Source organism: Sus scrofa, chromosome 3 (assembly GCF_000003025.6).
Source record: "Sus scrofa isolate TJ Tabasco breed Duroc chromosome 3, Sscrofa11.1, whole genome shotgun sequence".
In the NCBI taxonomy this organism is placed as follows: domain Eukaryota; kingdom Metazoa; phylum Chordata; class Mammalia; order Artiodactyla; family Suidae; genus Sus; species Sus scrofa.
The window spans coordinates 83158033-83184445 of NC_010445.4; the positions used below are offsets into that span (position 1 = coordinate 83158033).

Consider the following 26413-nt stretch of genomic DNA (forward strand, 5'->3'; position numbering starts at 1 on the left):
TGATAATACAAGCTTTTTTTTTTTTTTTTTTTAAATAGCAGCATTTTCTAGGTGGTAAAGCAGTTCACTGAACTACAAATTGCAATGTCCATTAGCAACCTGTCAGCCATGTGATGTCAGACATTCCAACACGTGCAAGAGATGCCACTGGGCTTGGTTCTGTTGCCCTGGACCCCAGCTAAGCCTGCGGCAAGGCTACTTAAATGCCACTAACTCTAGTCCTGCTCTGACAAAGTCTTGGCTATGATTTTCCCCAAAACAGGACACAGATAAGATATATTAACTGAGGTTCTGGAAAGGGGAAGCAAGAGGGGAAAACAGCAAACTACTAAATGCCCTGAACATTTTTTTTTTAAGTTTTATGGAAGGAAAAATCGAGATTAATTTAAAGGACCTAGGACTTGTCTTTCTCTCTACAGAGGAAATATGTCACTTGCATGCCAATGATGCTTGAAGGATTCCCGCAAAGGAAACCATCTTTGCTGGAAAAATAGAGAGCCTCCTCTGTCGTTGGTGACATTGCCCTCTATTTTTTCCCCTATTTGTTGCCTTTGTTTTCCTCCCCTGTCATGAGCCAACCTCCTGCTACCATTATGACAACCTCAACACAAAGACAGCTAAAAGCCTCTGTGAGAACAAGAGTTCCTTCCTAGGGAAAAAAGTGACCCCCGTGGCCAAAAACTTGAGAAAAGATTCAGCCTTTAGAAAAGCTCTCACAGACGTGGGTGGCATTGGTAAGGCTGGCCTTTGGAGGTGACCTCCAGCGCAGTTCTCAACCTTAGGGCAGGCCTGAGGGACGCAGGAGAGAAAGGTCGTGGGACGGCGGGCAAGCGAGAGACGGAGTACACGTCGGAGGCCCTGGACCAGAGGCTAGACGGATGGGGCCGGGCCCAGAACAGCCACCTCGCCCTCCTTCCCGCGCATCCGGCGGGGTCACGGCCTGGCCCCACCTCCCGGGCTGCCGCGCGCTCAGCCCCGGTCCGCCAGGGTCCGGGAGGCGGCGGCGCCAGGCGAGCTAGCCCCGCCGGGGGAGGGCCTGACCCGAGAGTGCCCCGACGCGAGGAGGGGGCGCTGCACCGCACGCGGATCTGCGATCCTCACCCCACCTTTCCGCACCCCTTCCCCGAGCTGCAGCGGCTGCCAAGGACCCGAGCCGCGTCACCGAAATCCACAGCGAGCCCAGCTGCGCCGGGGCCGGAGGAGGGGGCTGGGGCGGCGGGGGAGGGGCGGGAGGCGGGGGCCGGCGGGGCGGGGTGGCGACGGGGGCGGCGCGCGGGGCGGCGGCGTCACTTACCGGCCGGGGCGTGGGGGCAGCTCGCCGACTCTTCGGGGGCCGCGGCGGCTTGGGGCCGGCGGTCGCGCGGCCCGGGCGCTGCCAAATGTAAACAATCCGCCATGATTTCTTTGTTTAGCTAATTGAACCTGCCGCTGTCGCTCCCTCCTCTCTCGGTCCCCCTCGCTCGCGCGCGCTTTTGTTTATTGATTTGTCTTCTCCCCGCTCCTCAGTCTTCCCCTCTTTGGTCTCAGTAGCTGCTTCTCTTGGAAGTCGAGGCAGTGGGGTGGTTCATGCAGGGAGTGCGGTGGTGGTTTTTATAAATACAGGTAAAATAATACCCAAATCTCAAGCTGAGGTGCAGTTTCTGAAAGAGGAGGAGGGTGTTTCCCTCCCTCCCTCTCTCCTTTCCCGCCACCCCCCGTTTATTAGACTAGCCTCAGTGGAAAGTGCCAGACAAACGTGGTGCAACTTGTAGGCACCTTTCGTTGCCACCGAACTCTCAGTGTTCAAGTTCTCAGGCGGATTTTGAACTCAGGAAAAGCGCCCGGTTCTTCGTTTACTTTGAAAACCTCAAATACGAGTGATGTCCTGCTGCCTAAGGGCACGCAGGATAGCCTGAGCCGCTCCTGGGGAGAAATAAACATGATACAGCCTGCTCAACAGGGGAGGGTGACCTATTGGCCTCAATTTAATGCCTTCTTTATGAAAAACACCGGATTTTACACACTCATCCACGCCCCTGCACACAGATCCAAACTAGCACCGACATGGTGGACAACTAGAAGAGCAGGAGTTTTTAGCCTCTTATTTGCATAAATTATTGGTACTTTTGGTTGCACGACTATTTGGGGAGGAGGTAGACTCCAAGCATAGATCAGGCTTTTAAAACTTTAAGGGGTATTTAGGTCCTGTAGGGAAGGGAGGCTCAGCACCTATTGTGAGTTTCTGTGATTGGAGAATCGTCTGATCACCAGTTTTTGCTATAGTTAATGCAGGCATCCTTTAAGTCTTACTCGAGGTGAATTTAAGATGCAGTTCAGGTAATCTGTGGCAGGAAAAGTCTAGGGTTATGGTTTCTTTTATTTTTAAAAACTGCTGCTTTGGTCTCACTCCTATTTGTATGCACTATGTTGAGAACACCAAAAATAATTCATAAGGAGGATTGAAAGTCATCTACATCTTGCATGAAAGTGTGCCTCTTAAATTATCAGAATTAAAAGAACACTTAACATTAAAAGAAGTTACTGCCTTACCTGCTTATTCTTGGTGGAAGAGCACTGTTGAATAGAGTAATGTCATCCCTGGAAGTTTAGACCAACCATTTACAGGTCACATAATATATTGATTATAAGCATAGAAAGGCCATCTGGTCCAATCAAGAGAACGTCCTGGAGGAGTATTCACACTGTAGGGCAGTCGCTGTGATGGTTTTAACCACTGGGTCAATTAGGTGTTGAGGCATTCTGATTTTACAGAAACAGAAAGAAAGTGTATTACCAAGCAATCAAAATAACCCCAATCAAATCTCCTGTTTACTCGCGGCTTTAGTCTATTCCCTCAGGAAAGTTCAACAGATGTTATAACCGGGCTTTTTCCCCCACACTTCTGATAGTCTTCTCTATACTATGCTAAATTTTACATGTTTTCCCAAATTTTAAGTAAAATCTGACCTTATGAAACCTGTCATAATATTTACCCTCTTCCGATGCTTATGCTTATCTTCTCTTGGTATCTGATACGAAACTTCTGAGCTTCAGAACTGTGTGATCAAGCCCTTTGAGTAGAAAATTCATATACTCAGTATATGAATTTTTTATTGCATAAAATTAGACTAAAGGAGCCATAGTTTCACTTGTAAAAGTTAAATGAAACAAATATGTTTTGCATTTACTTAAAGACCTGGCCTGCTTGTGTAGAATTGCTGATCCGTATTGACATCAGTTTTTTTCTAATATGGTTGAATTTTGCATATTTGCACTATTCACCTATCCTCAGATTCATTTCATGTGTCACTTGCCTCAAACTGAGATTTGTTTTGGAAGTTTGAGGCGGAGGGGCAAAGTGGAGCTGTTCCTGAGCCCATTCCCTCTTCATGTATATCTCCTTAACCAGGTGTATTTAAAAAAACTCAGTCTTCTACTTGTGTGTATCTTTACTCTCATACTATGACCACACTCACAACACTTCACTTCTGACACTTCATAGCCAAATGTATGAGTTTTTTTTCCCTACACCAAGCAATTTTCCCTGACACCAGCTGTGTATCCCTCCTGGAGATAGTGTCAGATTCCACCAGTTTAGGGTCAGTCCTGTAAGACCGCTCCCAACCCACTTAAGATGCTAGTCCCAAGTAGTCAGTCCCCTGGTTACCTACAACTCCTCTCTGACTTGGCTACAAATCAGAGTTTTTTTTACCTCTTTCCCCTTTGGATTTAGTTAGTTTGCTAGAGCAGCTCACAGGACTCCAGCAAATGCTTACTTACAGTTACCAGTGTAGTAAAGAATCTGACAAAACGAACAGAAGAACAGCTACATGGGGTGAGGCCTGGGAGAGGCCAGAGCAGGGGAGCTTTCATCCCTATGGAGTTGGGGTGCATCATCCTCCTGGTGTAGAAGTAGTTGATAACCTGGAAGTTCTCCAAACCCTGTACTTTGGGAACTTTTGTGGAGGTTTCAGCATGTAGGCATGATTGATCATTAACTCCATTTTCAGCATTTCTTCCCTCTCAAGAGAATGAGAGGCAGGACTGAAAAATTCCAAGTCTTTCCAATGACTGACCCCCATCCGGAGTTGTCTCAAGAGAACAAAAAGTTGCTCCTAGTATCTTTATCACTTAGGAATTTACAAGGTCAGGGGCAGGTCAAAACCAAATATTAGAACAAGAGATGCTCCTAGGGCTCTTATCACTTAGGAATTTACAAGGATTTCAGGAGCCTTGTGTCAGGAACTAGGGGCCGAGACCAATAAAGACATTTCTTTTTATTTCATGCTAGGTAAGATCTCAAAGATTTCTATATATCTTCCCTCCCTTACTAAAGGAAGGGAGTCTTTAAGTCTTTGTACCTAGTAAAATGTTAATCATATACCAGACACTTGTTAAAAATATGTTGAAAAGCTTGAAAACGGATACCTAGCTAGATTTTATTTTTAGGTTCTTGTGGTAGACTGTAGATGGATGGCCTGCAACCTGTTGCACCTCTCTGTATTCATGCCCTTGTATAGTTCCCTCACTGACTGTGGGTTTGCCCTGTGAATTGCTTTGGTCACTAGGAAGTATGGTATAAACAGAAGTTCAGTAAGCACCTACGCATCAGGGTTTGTCCTTTTTGGATGTTCTCTTTTGTAATCCAGCCTCCAGGCTTTAAATAAGTCTAGCCCCCTGGGAGCCCCGTTGTGACATATCAGAAACCAATCCAGTTAGTATTCATGAGGAGGCAGGTTTGATCCCTGGCCTTACTCCATGGTCAGGGATCTGGCATTGACGTGAGCTATGGTGTAGGTCACAGATATAGCTTGGATCCCATGTGACTGTGGCATAGGCTGGCTGCTGTAGCTCCGATTCAACCTCTCACCTTGGAACTTCCATATGCCACAGGTGCAGCCCTGAAAAGCAAAAAAAAAAAGGCCTAGCCTGCTGGAGAGAGGCCATATGGAGAACTGAGGCACCCCAGCCCAGCTACCAGCTGAATTCACCCAACACTACGTGAAGCAGAGTAACTGTCTAGTCAATTCATGAAATCATGATGATCAATCATTTTTATTTCAAGCTGCTAAGTTTTGGAGTGGCCAGTTATGCAGGAATGGGTAACTAATACCAAGTTGAAGCACACAGTCTGGTTACTGCAGGAGGTAAGGATTTATCAAAAGACTGTGGGGGGAGTTCCCGTCATGCCTCACTGGTTATGGACTAGCATGGCCTTGCTGTGAGTCAAGGATCCAGCATAGCTGTGGCTGTGGCATAGGCCAGCAGCTGTAGATCCAATTCAACCCCTAGCCTGGGAACTTCCATATGCCACACCTGCAGCCCTAAAAAATGGCGAATAAATTAATAAAGTGATAATATTTTGCCTAAAGTAAGTTACTGCTGGCCTTATGAATATGGCACTGGTGATTACTGACAATCCAATGCTACTGTGTGCCAAACAGTCAAGCCATGAGCCCATCATTTTTGGTATGCAAAGTTCAGTGAAACTTTCCTTTGCACAGTTTTCCCTCACCTCAAATTTGACGGTCATTTGGGATGCTTAAGTTCCAATGTATTTCAATCCCAGATAATTGAAGTTGGTGCTATATAGCACCAGCTCTAGATACAAACATAGGCATTAAGATGATAATGAATATACTTATTTTTAAAGTTGTCATTGAATTAAAAATCCCACTTTTAGAAAGATTATTATCAGTAAAATAACTTCAGAGTGGCAGAAAGGAGACCTTGGTTCAAATCATTTTTTTAAATGATTTTTATTTTTTTCCATTATAGTTGGTTTACAGTGTTCTGTCGATTTTCTACTGTACAGCTAAGTGATCCAGTCTTTCTCTCTCACACATACAAATACACACACACATACACATAGATACATTCTTTTTCTCACATTATCCTCCATCATGCTCCATCTCAAGTGACTAGATATAGTTCCCAGTGCTATATAGCAGATCTCATTGCTTATCCATTCCAAGGGCAGTAGTTTGCATCTATTAACCCCAGATTCCCAGTCCAAAACCCTCCCTGTCCCTCCCCCTTGGCAACCTCAACTCTGTTCTCCAAGTCCATGCATTTCTTTTCTGTGGAAAGGTTCATATATGTTGTATAGTCAATTCCAGATATAAGTGATATCATACAGTATTTGTCTTTCTCTTTCTGACTTACTTCACTTAGTATGAGAGTCCCTAGTTCCATCCATGTTGCTGCAAATGGCACTATTTTGTTATTTTTTATGGCTGAGTAGTATTCCATTGTGCACATGTACCACATCTTCTTAATCCATTCATCTGTGGATGGACATTTAGGTTGTTTCCCTGTCTTGGCTATTGTGAATAGTGCTGCAATGAACATACGAGTGACACTAGTCACAATGTGACTTGACTAGGACTCTTAGATATTTCAATTTGAGAAAAGGAAAGATCTGTGAGTGACAAAATCACTTTTGATAGAAATCACAACAGTAATGGTTTATCATGGTGGAATCTCAGCAATGTGGCAGAGATGGGGGGAACTTTTTATGGCAGGGCGATTTTCCAGTGTCTCTCCTGCAATATCCGACTTCTAAATCCTCCTAGACTTAATTCTCATCCTCATCTCTCGCTCTTTGATTGAATTTTCCTCTCTCAATTTTAATTCTATTAAACTGTTCCTCCTTAAAATTAGAGTTATAGTAGTAGTATTTTCATGGTTTTCTTAAATTATACTGTTCACTTCCAAAATATGTCCATTTGTGAGGAATAAAACAACCCTTCTATTATGGCTCCCAAATGCTCATTAGGTTTTCAGGAAATAAAATTTCTTGCAGTCTTGGGAAAAGTTTGACTTAAGATTATTTTTAAAATCCAAGGAGAATAAATATTGGAGAACTCATGCAGTCTGTAGTTTGGGGAATGAAGATAAGGTTCTAATATACAGCAAAGTTAGGAAAATATCAAATTCTCCCAACAGTTTTATTTTCCTTCCATTTCTGGAAAACTATAATTACCACATCCATGGCAAACCCAAAGAGAAGAATTGCAGGGTCTTGACAATGCTTCTCCCTGCCCTTGGCTCAGGTAGGTGGTTGGGAAACAAATTTCCCATTTCTAGCCAGACACTTCTTGGAATGGGTGCAGGATCATCTATGGGCGCAGCTGCTTCTCTACTTGAGGGGTCCCAGAACCCAGACACAGCTCTTCGAGCAGCCAAATGACTATCTTCCCAAACCACTACCATCTCATTCACTTTTTTTCTTAGCCTGAAATATTAAAATTAGCCCAAAGTGTTTTTAAAATTTAATTACACCCCTTTGGAAGCTGGGCTTTGGAAAACTGTTATTTCTCCATTAAATAAACCAATATCTGGAATACATATGTACATACATGCATATCCATATTAAAAATATGCTTTGAAAACACACTTTAGTATAACATATAGCTTAGTAGGAAAAATAGAGAAATCCACAGTTCTCACTCTGACTTTTTAAAAAAGATTTCCAGAAAATACGTAGCAAGCTGTCTGTTCAGTGATGCATACACTTGAATGTGAAGCAAATCTTATCACTTATCTTAGTAGTAACCATGTGGGGGTGGGGAGAGACAGAAATGATTGCCACTTTTGTATCCTTATACTGTACACTCTTTAAAGGTGGGTCTAGTAATGGTCTCTATTCTATATAGAAGTAATAAATACTATCTTTAAAATAGTAATTATAATACTGATGCTCCCTTGCCAAAAAAAAGTAACAAAGGTATTTTAAATTGTATTTTTATCATGACAGGGAGATTTGAAATAATTTAGCTAATTTTAACTAATAACTACTGAGAATTAACATTATTATTTAATGCAATCAGTACTTGAATAGAACATAAATCCAAGAACTAAGCACTAAGGAAGATGTAGAACAGATAAGGCTTCGAGATTTGTAATTCTCCAGGATTGAAAAGGGAGAACCCAAAGGAAATTAAGTACTGGTGTTCTCAATAAGGAGATGAGATTTTTCTTATTTCTTAAAATTACCCTGCAAACCATATATTTTATGACATATATATATTCTTATACTTTTCCAAAATGTACACTGCAAGTTAAATGTATTTTCTATATCGACATTATTTCTAGTTTCTGTTTATTTCTTGAACATCTAAGTTAATGGTTATCTTATTTTCATAGATTATTTGAAAATATAAAATACATTTTCAATGTTTATCTCTTTTAAGTGCTATATCAACTTTTTCACTTTAATAAAGGCACTTAGCACTGTGGTTGCATTTGAGAAGTAGATAAAGCACAGTAAAACTTCACTTAATATGCTCTAGCATTTCTTCAATAAACAGTGTGAAGTCAGATTCCGATGTAATTTAACAGTTGCTTGTAGCAGCACTCTGTGATACTAGTTGAAAATAGCTACTCTGAAACATGAAGCACAACGTAGAGAAATTATTGTATAGGTTTGCTCATTTCCCAGGGTTCTGTCCAGATTGAACCAACTGGTGCAGAAGCATGCACTTGAGAAAGAGCAGTATGAGCAAGCTCAGGTGTTGAGCTATTTTAGCTGTTTCTCTCTCCCCCTCCTTCTGTTCTTCCCCTCAGGTCACTTGAAAACACAAATAAAAGTGACTAGCATTTTAAAATGCCAAATAAAATGGAAAATTATATAAAACAGTTGTCTCCAAAGTAGAGGGCAAGAAAAAAATTACTGGAACTTCTACCTATAGGCACTTACTATTCTGTTATTACTTTTTATTGTTTTCATCTAAAAATAAAAATAAATTCTGCTTAACATTTAACAAATGAATGGACACCAATGCTCACAATAATCTTTATGGCCAGTGACTGCCTGTCAAGTATGGTGCATATGAATCCTGATGAGAGAAATGTGTACACAGATATCATTTCAATAGACATTGCAGCTGTTCTGCCTATCTGATATGCCGGATTCAGCTCTATTCTTTCATTGACTTGGAGCAGAAAAAAGTGAGAATATAGATGGCTGAGCCCCATTTAAGGAGAGTCACAAGTCCTCTATATGTACCAACCATCCAGAGGAAGGATTTCCAGACTCCTAAGTGTCTTCCATCCTGAGCAAAGTGTTGAAAGGATGGGAAGCTGGACCTTTGGGGCCATTTTCATCTTCTCATTTTTGTTCATGTACCATTTGAATAAGTTTCCTTCCTTACTTCTTTGCTTCCCTCCCTCCTCTCTGCCCTGCCCCTTCCATATTTTTTTTTTTCCCAATGTTAAAGTGCTTAATGCAGTTAGACTATGTCTGGGGAAAAATGAAACCTGCCCACATAAGTCACCTAAGTCATTCTCTCACACTGTTTTAACATGCATACATGCATTGTCACACAAAAGTGTCTATAACTGAGTTCAACATTATGACTCAGCAGGTTAAGAACACGATGTAGTCTTCTTGAGGATGCAGGTTTGATTCCTGGCCTCACTTAGTGGGTTAAGGATCTGGTGTTGCCGTGGCTGTGGCATAGACCTCAGTTGTAGCTCCAATTTGACCCCCGAGCCTGGGAATTTCCATATGATGCAGGTGTGGCCGTAAAAAGAAAAAAAAAAGTGTCTATAACTAAGAAAAGATGCTAATGGATTATAAATTTTGTTGCCATTAAAATGACATTAACTAAATATTTTTTTATAGAGAGACTCCAAAGTTTTTTTTTTTGTCTTTTTGTCTTTTTTTGTTGTTGTTGTTTTTGCTATTTCTTGGGCCGCTCCCGCAGCATATGGAGGTTCCCAGGCTAGGGGTTGAATCGGAGCTGTAGCCACCGGCCTATGCCAGAGCCACAGCAACGCGGGATCCGAGCCGCGTCTGCAATCTACACCACAGCTCACGGCAACGCCGGATCGTTAACCCACTGAGCAAGGGCAGGGACCGAACCCGCGACCTCATGGTTCCTAGTTGGATTCGTTAACCACTGCGCCACGACGGGAACTCCCAAAGTTTTTTAATGAAGGCTCCATCATTAGAAATAGTCTTTGAGAATGAAGAGCTCAAAATATATATTTAAATGCATTTAAAGATATTAATGTAATACAGATTTATATTATATATATCTTTATATATGATACATATAAATGTATATATTACATAAATATTTTTTAAATAATTTATAAATATATTAAATAGATTTAAATTATAAGTATTTAATACACTATATATACATTTACTTGTATGTCACAATATTAAGTTATGCATTTTGTAAAACAGTCAATTTATTGAAGATAGACAAAAGAAACAATATTATTAAAATCTTTTATTTGACTCTATTCATCAGTAGTAAACTCAGCATTTTATTCTCTCATATGATGAATTCACTCTGTCCCTAATATTTTGAATATATCAGTCAGGATCTAAGCCTGAAAATAGAAGCCTATCTAAGAATTTGTTTTTGTAAAAGGAATTTAGTACTAGGGGTTGTTTATACAGGCAATAGAAGAGCTAAGAAACTGAGCAAGGGTTGGAGAGGCACCTCAGAGATGAGTCAGTGCTGTACACCTGGAGAAGACAGGGACCGGGGGCTAGACTTTCCTGGCAGAAGCTGACCAGGAGATCTAACCACTGCCAGGGCACTGCTTAGACAAGAGAGGCTGGAAGAAATGCTCCAGGCTCTGCCTGCCTTCTGGTCTGTAGTGTGTGGCCAGAGCCTCCCACTGGCACACTTAGCCTCTGCCAGCGTCTGGACAGAACATCCCATGGGATGGCACTAGCTGTGGTACAGAGTAGAGCAGGGCGATGTGTGAGGACGGAAAGGAAGCAAACCCATCCAGCACCTGTGCACAGAACTTTTCACAGTCCTCTAGATAGTCCTTGTTTTTTTTTCATATCTACATTGTCAGGATCCATCTGCCAGGAATGCCTTTCTTTCTTTTCTTTCCCTGTCAAACTCCTATGTGTCCTTCAAGAAACAAGTCATTTATTTCACAAACATTCATGGAAGTACTGTCATAAGCAATGTGCTGGGTGCTAGGTTATCAGAGCTATCCATTTATTTAGGAAATAAGTCTATTTCTAAAACGTTTCTGGAAATTCAATACATATTGAATGAGCACAGTCTAGTAGTTCTGAGCAAGGATTCAGGATCCAGACTACCTGGGTCAGATCCTGGTTCTACCACCTCTGAGCTGTGTGACCTCAGCCTCTTCATCTGTAAACTGGAGAGGATAATAATAGGTACTTTGAAAGACTGTTAGAAGGATGAAATGAGATAATATTTCTTAGCACAACAGTTTCTGGAAAGAGTAATTTCTTCATCTGTGTTTGTTTAACTATGTGAATCCTGAGTCACTTCTTTTTCTGGGCTTCCACAGCCTTCCATCCATATTTCCATTATAGAATTCATTACACTGAGCTGTAATCTGCACATCTGTCACTTCAGGGAAAATAAGAGCTTTTGCCAGGGAGTCCATGATTAATCATCTTTGTATTCCCAATGCAAAGAACATAATAGATGCTCAATAAGTGTTTGTTTAATTAATTAATCACTTTAGCTAAACCTCCCCTGTGTCACAAATCATGAAATGTAATGATGAGTGGCAAATGAAAGATATTTTTAAGAGTTCAGAGAAGAGTGGGATTAGTCTATTGGACTTGACATTCATAAGGAAGATGGCATCTAAGCTTTTTAAGCTTGGCTCGGATGAGACACATACAGCTAATCAGAAGAGCTGAGGGCAAATATGAGCAAAGGCCGGGGAGTGGGAAATCACAGGGGCCTGTGCAGAAGCAAGGTGGGAAAGGAGCTCAAGTAGACAGAACTCACATGGTTGATGGGAGCAAAAGTGCGGGAGACAGGTGGGTGGGTCCACTTTACACTGCAGGTCAAGGGCTCTTCATCTCTATTTCACTGTGATAGCCTGCTGTGTAAACCCTGACAGATTTTTTTTTTCTTTTTTTCTAATGAAAGTGCCTGACTTGAGCTTTCATTGCCAAGGCATCTACTTCAAAGAGTCATCCACTTCCAGAAGGCTATCTTGAATAGCCTTGCCAGCCACACAAACTAGATAAAGAGTCAGGCTTCCTCCCCAACCTGAGGCTTCTTTGATTTAGAGATCTTGGTTGATTTTGATAACTGACCACATGGGCCATGTATTTTTTTCTCTTCCATGTTTTAAATTCCACTCTCATGTTTTAAATTCACCAATAAAGAGTGAGCCCCCCCCACACCCTAGGCCCCCAACCTTAACCCCAATAAAAGCAGAACCCCAGGCCCATGTGTACTCTCTTTCTCTATCCACAGCCTCACTGTGTGGCCCCAGGTGTACTGTGTAATTTCCAGATCCTGTAAATAATAAACTTTTATTTTTTTCAAGTTTCCTGACGATTTCTGCTGAGGGGCATCTTGCAATCAAAATAAGAACCACAAGAACTGGTCCAACCACAACATCTGTTATAGATATGCTGAGATTGACACAAAACATGCCCTTAATAGGCAAAAATTACACTTTTATCATTCACCTAAACTTACTCAAGATTAAGTAGGGTCCCTTTCTTACCATTCAAGGATACACATCACCCCACTCTCTCTCTTCTCTCTCTCTCTGTCACATATAACTTGAAGTGTATTTACTATCAAAAGCACCAAATTATTAAGTGTCCCAAATTATTCTACATTTAAAATTGTTACTTCAGGTAATGAGGAACAATTGGAAAATGAGTATGTTCAGATTAATCTTCAGGGAGATTATTGTGACCAAAATTTGTAAAATATTTGTTAATAACAGTGTCTAGGATAGTGTCATGCAGGCAAGTTTTCAAAAATGATGGATAAAGAAAGAAAATCAGGCTAGAGGATATATTGCATGGCCAAAATGCTTATTTCAATAATTCAATAAAGTGCAAAGGGATTTTTCTGTACTTCATTCCAGCCAGAGAATTCATTCTAAAATCTGAGAATGGAGACTTCTGTAAGCGGCTTTGTTTTTCTTCTTTTACATGCATGGTATATTGCAAAGCTCCTGAGAGCTGTCATTCCGCTCTGACCTACTTTGAAGCACGTTTCATTTTTGGCTGGGAGCTGTGAGAATGTACACTTCCCTAGGACAGTAAGAAATGCCCATCTTTGAGATTAAATCAAGTTCCCCACAGAGGCACTCGATGGTGAATTGGTCTCCAATAGTCTAAATCCCTTGTCTTGTGTGATGAGGTTGTTCTTATTGTTTGGTTTGGTGGTGAATAGCTTCAGGGCTCTCTCTGTGTGGTACAATCCACCTTTTGGTCCAAATTACCTTTCTACCCTTTTACAAAATTCATATATCTCTCTGTCCCTCTGCCTCCTTCATGGAACTTCTTTTCTCTATTTAGCAAGTGAAACTTTGTGACCTCCTGGGCTGTATTATCAGCATCTCTCTGTGAATTGGTCAGCAGGATGGAGATATTTTCAGAACAATTCCACCAGCATATATAGTCCCTCTAAGTACCAATTACCTGAAGCCTCACACGTTAAGTCCCTTGATACTAGAAAAAGTTTTTCTTCATTTTATACTTCCTTATTATGCTTGGTTTTTGGTTGGTTGGTTTTTTTGAACTTGAGAGATTTTAATAGCTTCTTTGCCTTACAAAAGGGTTTTATTCATACAAAGAGTTTATGTAGAAATCCATTATGTTATAGTTGATCAGTTAATGTAGGCGCCTTCTTTGCATTCTAATCTCAGTGTCTACTTGTTTTCCTGGAAGGGTGTGTGGTCCAGGATAACCTGGTGGCCAGGCTCCACTATGGCTCCCAATGAGTCTTTATTGGGACTCCTGATGTTTATGCCTTTGTGTGGTCCCCTTCCACACTGAATAACATCAAATATCACCAACATGAGAGGGTGGCTTCTGGGATTGTGTCACAAAGGATAGTGTAGCTTTTGCCTTGCTTACTTGGAAATCATTCACTTTGGCAACTGTCAGTCATACCATGAAGATACTTAATCAGCCCTGTTAAGAGGTCCACATGGTAGCTGGCAGGAGGCATGTGAGTGAGCCATCTCGGAAGTGGAATCTCTAGCTCTAGTCAAAACTTCAGATGACTGCAGTCCGGTTTGACCCCATAACTACAAGCTCACTAGAGCCAGAACTACACAACTAAGCCACTTCTGACTTTCTGATCCTTCACAATAACTGTGTGAAACATTAAGTGTTTCTAGCCCACAGAAACTCTGTTAGGTAATTTTTTATTGTTGCTCCAAGCCTCTAACCCTCAGGGTAGTTCATTATGCCATAATAGGTTCTAATGGTTGGGGTGAGGGGGGAGCTTCTATTCTTAGCTCCAGCTGCTTTGCTCCTCAAGTATCTACCTTTGAAAAAATTATCTCCGTTGTGAGAACAAATTTTCTCCCCAAAGCCTTTCTGCTTTATGTGTGAAAATATTCCTCCTATTAACATGTTTTGACCATTATAAAGCATTTAATGTTAACTGACAGTAATTGGTACTCATGCCCCCCACTTTTCTTAGTGACTACATTCTACTCTAACCCATATGAGAGGTGAGGAGGTAATCAATATGGAAGAAATTTAATCTCAGCCTGCTGCAAAGGAAAAGCAATATATACAATATATTACTGCAAAGTTGATATTTTTTTCCTTAGAAGAAAAAAATTTCCTCTAGAGACCATTTTTGGTCTTACTATGTCATCAACCCATGGATATCATATATATATATATATATATATATATATATATTTTTTATTTTCCCACTGTACAGCAAGGGGGTCAGGTTATCCTTACATGTATACATTACAATTACATTTTTTCCCCCACCCTTTGTTCTGTTGCAACATGAGTATCTAGACATAGTTCTCAATGCTATTCAGCAGGATCTCCTTGTAAATCTATTCTAAGTTGTGTCTGATAAGCCCAAGCTCCCGATCCCTCCCACTCCCTCCCCCTCTATTACTTCACAAGTTCCCTGTAATGAATGGATTAAGAGCTAAGAATCCTGGGTTCAAGTTTTAATTGCGCTACTTTGCAGTTTATGATTGAGCAAATTTTTCAAGTCCTTAGTTTTCTTGTCTGTACAATTAAACTGTTAAAGTCCATTTGTTCTCTCAGCCCATATCTACATGTTTGTTTAGTAACTTTTATACATCAGGCCCTGCACTAAAGGTAAACAAGACAGGCATGACTTCTGCCTTCTTGGACTTTACAACTAACATCTAACATCACATGATTTCATTTTTGGAATAAGTTCAGGCTAGGAAAGTATCTACAAAAGGAATCAATTCAACACATACTTTTAGCATATATGATATTAATTATGAGGTAGGTGCTGATGCTCTAGAACCATAATAAAATGCCCTCAAATTAACAATGCCAGATCATATGTAGCTCTTTATACTTTGCTAGCCACTTTCTAATTATCATATGCGCACCTCTCAAATTCCATTTGTGACTGCCAGGTTTTATCACCTGGGCTATCCACCCACCCTTTTCTAACTCTGCCTTTGATTATATTAGATTTCCCTACTAGCGTACTCTTAAACGCATTTCTCCAGAGCACTTATCCCACCTATAGGTAAATAGTGAACCAGGGAATTTATTAAAGTCTGCTTCTTGTTCTAGATTGAACCGTAATCTAGCTCATTGCTCTATCCTAGTGTTTAGAACAGAGAAGGTGCTCAATATATATTTATAGTGAATAAACTTATTTTCAGTTTTTTACATTTATAGATGAAGAACCTTAGTCAGAGAGGTTAAATGACTTGCCTAAAAACACACATTGAATTGCATAAGCATCAGATTTAGGCCCATACCTACACAGAAGATTTCAATGCTACTTGGGTTGGACAGGATGTTTTTATACCGCTGACCCTATGCCTCCTATCATGATTCTTTTTTTTTTTTTTTTTTTTTTAAAGCAGTTTTAGTTTCACAGTAAAATTGAGAGGAAGAGGACTTCCTGTTATGGTTCAGCAGGTTACAAACCCAACTAGTATCCATGAGGATGTGGGTTCAATCCCTGCCCTGCTCAGTGGGTTAAGGATCTGGCATTGCCATGAGCTGTAGTGAAGGTCACAGACATGGCTCAAATCCCACATTACTGTGGCTCTGGCATAGGCTGGCAGCTGCTCATCTGATTCAACCCGTAGCCTGGGAACTTCCATATGCCACGGGGGAAGCCCTAAAAAGCAAAAAGAAAAATGAAATGAAATAAAATAGAGAGAAAGGTCCAGAGATTACTTCCTGGCCTAGATATGCACAACCTCCTTCATTATCAACAGCCCCCACCAAAGTGGCGCATTTGTTACAATTGATGAACCTACACTGAATCATCATAATCACCCAAAGTCCACAATTTACGTTTATGTTACAGTTCGCTCTTCCTTGATTCTTTTTTGTTTTGAGTCATAGCTACAGCAAGGATAATAGCATACCATGACAGAGGTGCTAAGGGGATGACAAACAACCAGGTGTCCCTTATATGGACTCCTGCTCATATGGCAAACTCTCTCCATAAAAGAAATTTTGCTAGTGATGAGAAAGAAAAAATGAATCCCAAATTTAAAATGTTAAAGTGGAAGTATTTTTAAAATACTGAAAGTAAATTAACTTGGCAGGTAATTAATTCCTTTGAAAATTAGCTGTATTAAGCCTAAATTTCTTTTTATCATATGAGAAAATGTGAAACATGAGATAAGAAGTTTGCCTTAATATCTTGTATCTCTTATTATTTTCACTTTCCCAATTATGGAATCATAATGAGTGGATTTGTCCAAAAGGAAAATGTGTCTGTACAATAATAAAATTATATTTCTCTTCCCTCCTTCAAAAGCTGGCTTCTTTGTTTAGAAAACTGTAGTATTTACTCATTTGCATTTTGTGTTTTTGCTCAAGTGTCAATTTCCCTGTAAAGTCTAACTCTATTAAAATATATTTGCCTGTGGCCATGCTATCTTTAAATTTTCCTTAATTTGCATGCACTTCATATCTTAATGCAAAGCCTAAAATGTCTGACACAAAGTCTATACATAACAATACTTTTGATTGACAGGAAGGTTTATTATGCATTGATATGACATCATATTTATGTATAACAATGACTTTTTGACTGACAACTAAGCAATGATAGAATTCTGGACACCTCTATATACCGTCTTTATAAGATAAACTAAAATATCCAGGTAATTGGCTGAATTTTTTCAGTTTTCATTCCAGTTGCCTAACATTGACTATGGGGAGACACAATGAGATCTAGTGTCTCACTCTTTGCTTTGTCTAGTGCTGAAAGATATTTTGTTCCAGTAGAACATCATATGGTTCCACGATATTAAATGAATTGATTTTTTAAAATAGGCATGCCTACAACTGATTTGTGGAATATCTTCAAGAATGTGCTAGTAAGAGGAGAAAAATCTTACTGAGATTCTTCATTCTGGTCTCACAAGAAGGCTCATTTGGGAGGCATGGTCCACACCAGTGCACACCAGTGCCCATCAATTAATACATTTTTCTAGAGCATCTATTGTACAACAGCATTCGACACCAGAAGGACTTAGGGAGTGCTACCAGGCAATACGTAATGAAATATTAAATAATGTAGTAGTCTGTAAGAATCCAGAGAAAGGCAAAGCCAGAGTGGGCTGGGAAATATGGTGGCCTGCACTGTCAGAAACTCTGTGCCTTCTGCAATTTTATGAAATTTCCATCTACCAGCTGGACGACCTCAGGCAAATTGTCTAACAGCTTCACATCTCAGTTTCCTCATCTTTAATATGAACTGGAATAGTCTCCTAGCTCTATTGTTTTATGACTTGATGTAAGACAAGCTTCACAGACAAAGGAAGGCCTGCACTTGGCTTGATGTTTAAGCTAACACCAGTAACTTTAACAACATGGTGGGCATGAATAGAGTGAGGATGCCCATGTCAGGAAGAGACCCCAGACGAATCTGAGACTGCCATAAAAGTGCCCCTGTTCTCCCCCAAATCAGCATCTAATTTAGCTCAACAAAATAAAAGTAGAAGAGTAGCCCTACAATAATAGAATGCTTGTTCATTCTCCCAAATAAAAATATAATAAAAAAATGATCTGGACACTGGTCATCATGATGAAATTATTGGAGCTTCTGTGTGATGCCATAGTATTGCATTGTAACCATCAGACTGGGGCATCTCACCCAATCACTCTTCTAGGAAAGAGTTGCAAATAATAGGTTTATATTACAAAAATAAACAGTTGTTTTCTCAATTCTATAGTCTGCCTGAGTTATACACATTTCCTATGTTCTTTACAGAAAAGTGTGATGGCCAACTCTGTAACAATTTGGAAATGATGAAGTGGGGCATTGGTTTGGGCTCTGGCCCTGAAAACATCTGGGAAGGATCAAAGAGTCTACATTAACTGATGGAAAAAAGCAGCCCTTTCCCTATATTAGGTTGGAAACAATAGAAGATTTTTGACACTGTTACAAGAGCGACAACTCTGCTCTTTTTTTTTTTTTTTTTCCATGTTGCCTCTTCTTACACCTTTGATACCTATAAACCTGGACCTGTATACTCTGATTTTACTAACACTTGTACATTCAGATAAAAACAGGCACAACCGAGCAGTTTGTGTGCAATGGTTATTTGTAATGCACAACCTGTTTTCCTTTTTCTAAATAAAAGCTATTTTAGAATACTTCTGCATTGTTCTATTTGGAAACATGAGGCCCCTGTCTAGTTATGGTTATTGGCAGTCAAAATTCATCTTTAATAGTAATAAATGAAGAGACTTTGGCTTGTTTTTGTTCCTGCCCCCCCCCCTCAGGAAAACTAAGCCCAGTATTATACCCCAAAAAAAGATGATATAAAACAGATTCCATTTTACAGATCAAAGGAAAATGGGTGAATGGATGAATATTTCAGGTAAAAGTCATGATCTTCAAGGCTATTTCTATAGGCTAGGGAGTAAAACATAAATAATTACCATACATTTTATTGGTTTTTTTCCATGAGTTATAGTTAACAGTTTGGGTGATGCTGGTTTTGTTTTTTTGTTTTTATTTTTTGCATCTGCATCATGGAAAGAAAACCACTTGAGAATGACAAAGTTAAAGATAAATAAGTATATGTAAATACATAAATAAGTATATGTACATAGAGCATGGGCTAAAATTTCTCCAAATCTGGAAGTTCATATTTAGGATGGAGAAATCTAATTTAGCACTTCAGAGACATCTACTGCCATTGTCTAATGTAAATTAAACAACTGCAAGCAAAATAACACTCTGCAATCTAAATTTCTCCAACCAACACCCTGGAGAGTTCCTGGAAGAGCAATGGCAGAGCACCTGCGTCACTGCTGGCCACAGGCTCAAGGCAGCGGAGGTGGGAGTGCGTTAACAGCCAACAGGCACAGCCTAGTTCATGCACCCATGAGACACCTTCCAGAAATACTTCACAGTGGAACATTGCCACGTGCTGGGTCCTGCATGACCATGTTTGCTGTTTTTGGTTTGGGGATTTATTTATTTTTTTTTTTGCAAGGATGGGGGATGTTATTAAATGTCCAAACAGAAAAATTTGAATATACATTCCAATAAAACAGAATTTATTTCCACAGGCTGCTGAACTCTGGGACAGTAAAATAACTCTAATGCAGCTTAAAATATCTTCCCAGGCTTGAGGGACTCCAATCAGCAAAGAGAGTCCTTTCAAGACGGAAGGTCAGAAAAACGCAGAGGAAAGGAGTTTGAAGGTACACATTATCCGGGAAGGCGTGATAAGAGAGAGCCAGCAGTTGTAGGCAGCAACTGAACTGCTCACATGCCGTACCACAGACTCTCCACACATTTTGGAACTGTGAATGATGTTACCTTCATGGAAACTGTGAGGTCTTTTAAAAAGTAATATTTAAAAAATGATCTTGTACTCATGTTGGATACATAGAAGCAAGTAGGAAGAAGGATGTGGCTCAAGCAACTGGTGATTGGAAGTCATCTTAAATTTACATACAGAGAATCCACCTACCAACTCCACTGATGAGATGATGTTGGGGAAAGTGCAAAGGAAGCTCACAGTAGTACAGGCCTTGGGAAATCCTAGAAGTATTCCCTTTCTGTGCTTCCAAGCAAACATCCTTTCCTGATGGCCCCACAGCACAGTGGGCAAGCTCCATGCTGCCTTGCAGTCTGAGATGGAAAGCTCTTCAGGAGAAGCATGGCACATCATGCAGTCTTCTCATTCAGCACGGTCTTTTACTTCAAAGAGGCTTAATACCTGCTTATGAGACCAGAAGAAAAATGGCACTATGCCACTTGATTTCAAATTGTGTTCTCTCTCAATCTCAAGTTTTCAATACAAAACAATCTCTGAAACATTGTTATTCATAATTTTCCAGTTTTTTTTCTCTTAGGTGCATATAAAATAAGACTGCATGTTTTTCTTCTCCCCTTTTTTCTTCTCTCCCCCATCCACCTTCATTGCCATTTAGGGAAATGCCCTCATTTTGCAGTCTGTCATTGCTCTGTTTATTTTCTTTCTCAGAGTGGTAACTTAGTTCTTCGTTGTCCAATGTGTGCCAATAAAATAACCTGGTTATTTAATAAACACATACTTAACTACATGCATGCAACGTGGACACACATGCATACACACACTTGGAAATTAGTCATTTTTTCAACAAGGCGATTAGAATCACATCAAATTTAAACTCACATATATGTCTATACAATTTTAAAAATGAATACAAATCATTCTGAGTTCAAAAAAGGAGATAGTTGAAATGATGAAAACCAATAGCCCACAAGGGCTAAAATATTACAATAATCATTTTTATAATTCAAATGAATACATAATTGTTAGACATCAACAGGGAAGATTTACAGTTGGTTCAACTAAACCAAAAAATCGGTAGCAATCAGTATAGGAAAATATACCCTCTTCTATCTGAGGTAAATTAATTTTGTTACTGAAATGTCATTATGTTGTCATATTTCCACTCATCACTTATTCAAACATATCCATTTTTCATTCCTAATGTTTCATTGCTAAGATAATTGAACTTTACAGTTTTTATCTCAAGCTTGTATTACTTAAAAATCTCTGTGTGCATTATTACAATGAAAGGGCAAAGGTAGATATGGGACTTATTTAGCTCTCATGGTTTATGATTGCATTGAAGCTCACAATTGATTATAGCTTTCTAACCTCTCTTTTCCTACTCATTACTCTCTTCATTTTATACCAGTATTTCCAGCTATTAGACTATCTTTATTTAGAAAGCACAAAAGGAAAAGACCAAGAAGAATTTGAAAAATAATATATTTTTGTTTTGATGTTTCAATTTAATGCAGGTTTGAAAATGCTGAACTGTCTAAGGTATACTAAATATTCATTAGGCAGTTTAGCTTTTACTAAGTTCTAAATGAAAATGACCCAGCAAAATCAAATTGAAATTTCATAGAGTACTTTTCAAGTATGGTTCTAAAATATACATTAAACAAAATGCATTCATTTGAATGCAAGTCTCTTACTTTCTCTAGAATACATACACACCCTAGGGTCTATTATGCTTTCAGTTCAATGCCTCCAAAATGTGAGTGGTGTGGATCAAATAAATAGTTCAACAGCTTTCATAAGCAAACAATCTCATGGTCTGGTATATCTACAAACCTCTTGTGCTATTTCTTTATGCTTCCCCACTTACAAAGGTTAATGCAAATTTCATTTGAATTCAAGCAAAATATTCTGCCTTATTTTCTACATAGACAAATCTGTTCAGAAAAAGCCCATCAGAATTGTCCATGTGAATCCAACAGCCCTTTATGGACTTACAGAAGCACAGCAAAATGAGCTCCCTTTTAGAATTCAGACTTGCTACTGGACAGCCCTAGAATCATAGTACTTAGAGCAGGAAAGACTTTAGAAACTATGTAGCTCAACCCTCCTATTTTTTTTTAAAGTAGAATTTAGCATATATTCAAACTAGACTATTTTGTCATTTCAGTGTCTTTCTTTACCCAGCATTCTTTGCCTGATGCATGCTTTATTTGATATTAATATAAACACTCTAGCTTTCTTATTTTTTATGCTTACAGATTTTATGGTATATCTTTTTCCGTGTTCTTACTTCTAATCAATTGTGTCTTTATCTTAAAATGTACCCATTTTAGATAAACTATAGACGTGTCCTGCTTTTTGATCCAGTCCAACAATCTCTGCCTTTTAATTGGAGTTAGTCCATGTAAACTTAATGTAATTATTTTATTTTTGTGTCATTTATAGGTCCATTTCATTTCTTCAAATGTCTTGTTCCTCTCTTAACCTTCTTTTGGTTTAATAATAAAATATTTTATATAAACATTTTAGAAAATTTTTATATTTAGAAAAAAATAAATGCAAGTCTCTCTTTTCCATAATTTATAATTAGAAAAAAATTGTGAAGATAATTTGGAGAGCTCTCATATACTTCCGACCCAGTTTTCCTACTGATGAACCAATATTGATACATTATTATTAATTAAAGCTCATACTTTTTTCGGATTTTCCTGGTATCCACCTAATGTTCTTTTGCTGTTCCAGAGTCCCATCTAGGATACCACATTTCATTTAGTATCATGTCTCCTTAAGCTTCTCTTGGCTGTGACAGTTTTTCAGACTTACCATGTTGGACATGACTTTAACATCTTAGAAAATTATGAATCAAGCATTTGGTAAAATGTTCCTCAATTGGAATTTGTCTAGTGCTTACACATGATTAGACTGAGGCAATATACTTTGGAAGGAAGATCACAGAAGTATCATTTCATCACATGTATCAAGGATACATCGTGTCAGCATGACATCACTGTTCTGTTGAACTTGATCATCTCCTGTTAGAGGCAATGTTTGTCAGTTTTCTCCACTGCAAATATGCCCATATTCCATACTGTACCCTTTGAAAGTCACTATATGAAAGTTCACTCTCTCAGATCATTTATTTATGCCATTGTGAACTCATGGATATTTATTTTATACTTAATACCCAATATTACTTTATTTTGTTGTAATTGTTCCAGTTTGAGAGCTCTAGCAGTTGGTTTCTGTGTCTACTTGACATACGTCCATCATCGTCGGGTTGTTTCTGTTTGTTTGCTTAAGCATGTCCTTACTCTCTGGCACTACAAGATGCTTCAGACTCATTTAGTGTATTTCCTTTCCCAGTCCTAGAATCAGCCATTTCTTCAAGCAGCCCTGGTTCTTTTTACTGGAGAGCAGTATTAGAAACCAAGATCTGGGCGCTAGGTGTGTTCATTACTACTGGGGTATCATTGTTCTAGGCCCTTTCAGCAGACATGGCAAGGAAATATATGTGTATACTAACCCAGGTATATATACACTTACCTATAATGTTTCTATATGTAGCTATATATATATATATATATATATATATATATATATACTTATACACACACAGACACTCACACACTGAGCTAAACATGGATTCATACTACTGTCTGCAACTCTAATCCACTAACACATGGGTCACCCTAAACTTTTGCCATTGCTATGAGTAATCTCCTACTCCAACAGTGAAAAACCTGGCTCCCTCACCCTCATGGCAAATGACTTGATCAGCAAGGATATTGTGCTTATGTACAGATTCTTTTGCATTTTGTCTTACAGACCCAACTCATTTCCAAAGCTACTGAGGTCAGTAACTTTTTCCTATAGTCTCTTCAATGAAGATGTTTTAAACATTTGTAGTAAAGATATATCATTTTGCACATGCTGCATTCCATATTTGGATCCCAAAACACCCTAAATGATTTTTTTATTTGCATGCATTAAAATGTACTCTTTGTGCTGTAAAGTTCTACAGGTTTTAACAAATGCACAGTGTCATGGATTTGCCATTACAATAGTATTCCAAATAGTTTCACTGCTCTGTGCTTCACCTATTCATTCAGCCCTTCTCCCTCCTGCAAACTCTTGGCCACCACTGGTTCTTTCATATCTCTATGGTTTTTCCTTTTAGGGATGCATTTAATTGGAACCACACAGTATGTAATCTTTTCAGACTGGCTTCTTTCACGTAGCAATATGCATTCAAAATTCATTCATGTATTTTTGAGTCTTGATGATTCATTTCTTTTTATCATGGAATAATAATATGGATATACATGTGTCATGGATATACCAGAGTTTGTATATCATTTCAACCTATTGAAGGACATCTGGTATGCTTCTAGTTTTTGATAATTATTTAAAAAGCTGTTAAAATCATTCACGTGCCTGTTTTTTTGTGGACATGTTTTCAGATCAGTTTGGTAAATAAATAGTATTATGGTTACTTAATTGTAGGTTTATCTTTGTAAGAAACTACCAGCAATCATCCAAGTGTCTATACAATTTTGCATTCTCATCAGCAAAGAATGAGAGTTCCTGTTGCTCATCCTTACTGGCAACTGCAATCATCAGGTTTGGATTATTTTGTTGGTTGATTGCTTGCTTTTTTTGCTCTTTTAATAGACATATTAAATGCAGTTTCATTTGTAATCCTTGAATGACAGATAATATTGGACATATTTGCTTATTTGCTATCTGTATATTTTCTTTGGTGAGGTGTTTACTCAAATCCTTTGCCTATTGGTCAATTGGATTGTTTCTTTTTGTAGAATTTAAGAGTGTTTTGTGTATTTTATTTTGGGTAGAAGTGCTTTATCAGATAATTAATTGCAAGTATGTTCTCTCAGACTATGGCTTTTCTCTTCATTCTAACAGTGTCTTCTGCAGTGCAAAGATTTTTAATTTTAATAAATTCCAAATTATCAGTATTTTCTTTCATGATTCATGCTATTGATGCGTACCTAAAAACTCACCACCAAACCCATAGTCACTTGGACCTACTCATATATTTTATTCAAGAAGTTTCACAGTTTCTCATTTTACATTTAGACATTGTTATCCATTTCAGGGTTATTCTTGTGAAAGGTGTAAAATCTCTGCTAGACTGACTTTTTTGTGCATAGATCTCCAATTATTCGAGCACCATTTCTTGAAAAGACTATCCTCTCTCCATTGAATTTCTGTGATAGGCAGAATAATGTCCTCCCAAAGATGATTACATCCTACTCCCCAGGGTTTGTGAATGTTAGGTTACATGGCAAGGGGAAATTGAAGTTTTAATTGGAATTAATATTGCTAATCAGATTATTTTGCAATGGAAAGATTATCCTGGATTACCCAGATGGGTCCAATGTAATCAGAGGAATCCTTAAATGTAGAAGAGGAAGGCAGAAGAATACGTCAGAGAAGAGGATTTGATGATGGAAGCAGTGTCAGATTGATGCAGTATGACAAAAATTGATTGGCTATTTCTGGTTTTGAAAGTAGAATTGATCTTAAGCCCAGAAATGTGATGCCTGTAGAAGCTGAAACAGGCAAAGTAATGCAGTTTCCTCTAGAACCTTATGAAAGGAACTCAGCCCTGCAGACAGTTTGATTTTAGCTCAACAAGACCCAGGCCAGACATTTGAACTCCAGAAGTACAGTATTATAAATCTGTGTAGCACTAAGTTTTTGGTAATTTATTGCAACAGCAGCAGAAAACTAATATTATTGCCTTTATTCTTTCATCAAATATCAGTAACTGTATTTCAGTGGGTCTCTTTCTGTGCTCTATGTTCTTTTCAAATGATCCACTTGCCTGTTGTTTCACCAATACCATGCTGATTTAATAACTGTAGCTTTATAGTTAAGTCCTGAAATTGAATAGTGCTCTTCTGATTCTTTTTGTTCTTGTCGTTGTTGGCTATTTTATAGTCTTCTGCCTTCCATGTAAACTTTGGAATATATTTGTTGATATCTATAGAATAGCTTGCTGGGATTTTGATTAGAACTGTGTTGAAGATCCAGTTGGAAATACTTAACAATGCTGAAACTTCAATTCATGAACATGGACCATATCTCCATTTATTTAGCTATTTAAGAGTTTTGTGGCTTCCCATATATAGATCCTATATATGTGTTGTTAGAGTTATACTTAAGTGCTTTTTTTTTTTTTTGGTGCCATTATGAGTTTTTTTAAAAATTTTCAAATTCCAATTGTTCTTTGCTAGTACATAGAAAAGCATTGACTTTTTGTATATTAATCTTGTGTCCAATAGTCTTACTATATCACTTATTAGGTCCATGAGATTTTCAATTTTTTTTTTTTTGTGCTTTTGAAAATTTGGAAGATTTTTTTACATAGACAATCACATCATCTATCAATAAGGACATTTTATTTCTTCTTTTCTAGTTGTACAAGATTTATATCCTTTTCTTGTGTGATTGAACTAGCTAGGTCTTCCAGTACGATGATGAATAGCAGTGGAATGGTGAGAGAGGGTACCCTTGACCTATTCCCAATCTTAGAGGTAAAGCATCTAGTTTATTGCCATTAAGTATAATGTCAGCTGTACAGTTTTTTGTAGATTTTCTTCATCAATGAGAAACTTCGCTATTCCTAGTTTACTGAGAGATATTATCATGCATGGGTACTGGATTATGTTAAATGCTT

At 38.6% G+C, this 26413-nt stretch overlaps 1 protein-coding gene and 1 long non-coding RNA gene across 4 annotated transcripts in view; one reads left to right on the forward strand and one right to left on the reverse strand.

Annotated features, from left to right (window-relative positions):
* LOC102159571 overlaps positions 1–4784 on the reverse strand; it is a 599549-nt gene extending 594765 nt beyond the window's left edge. Inside the window, exon 1 of one of the 3 annotated variants that reach the window (XR_002342937.1) lies at positions 1295–4784. This is a non-coding gene — a long non-coding RNA (uncharacterized LOC102159571). The remainder of the gene's footprint in view (positions 1–1294) is intronic. The other 2 variants (XR_002342936.1, XR_002342935.1) reach the window with 2 other exon arrangements.
* FANCL (Fanconi anemia complementation group L) overlaps positions 1–26413 on the forward strand; it is a 300594-nt gene that overhangs the window by 21678 nt on the left and 252503 nt on the right. The window lies entirely within an intron of this gene.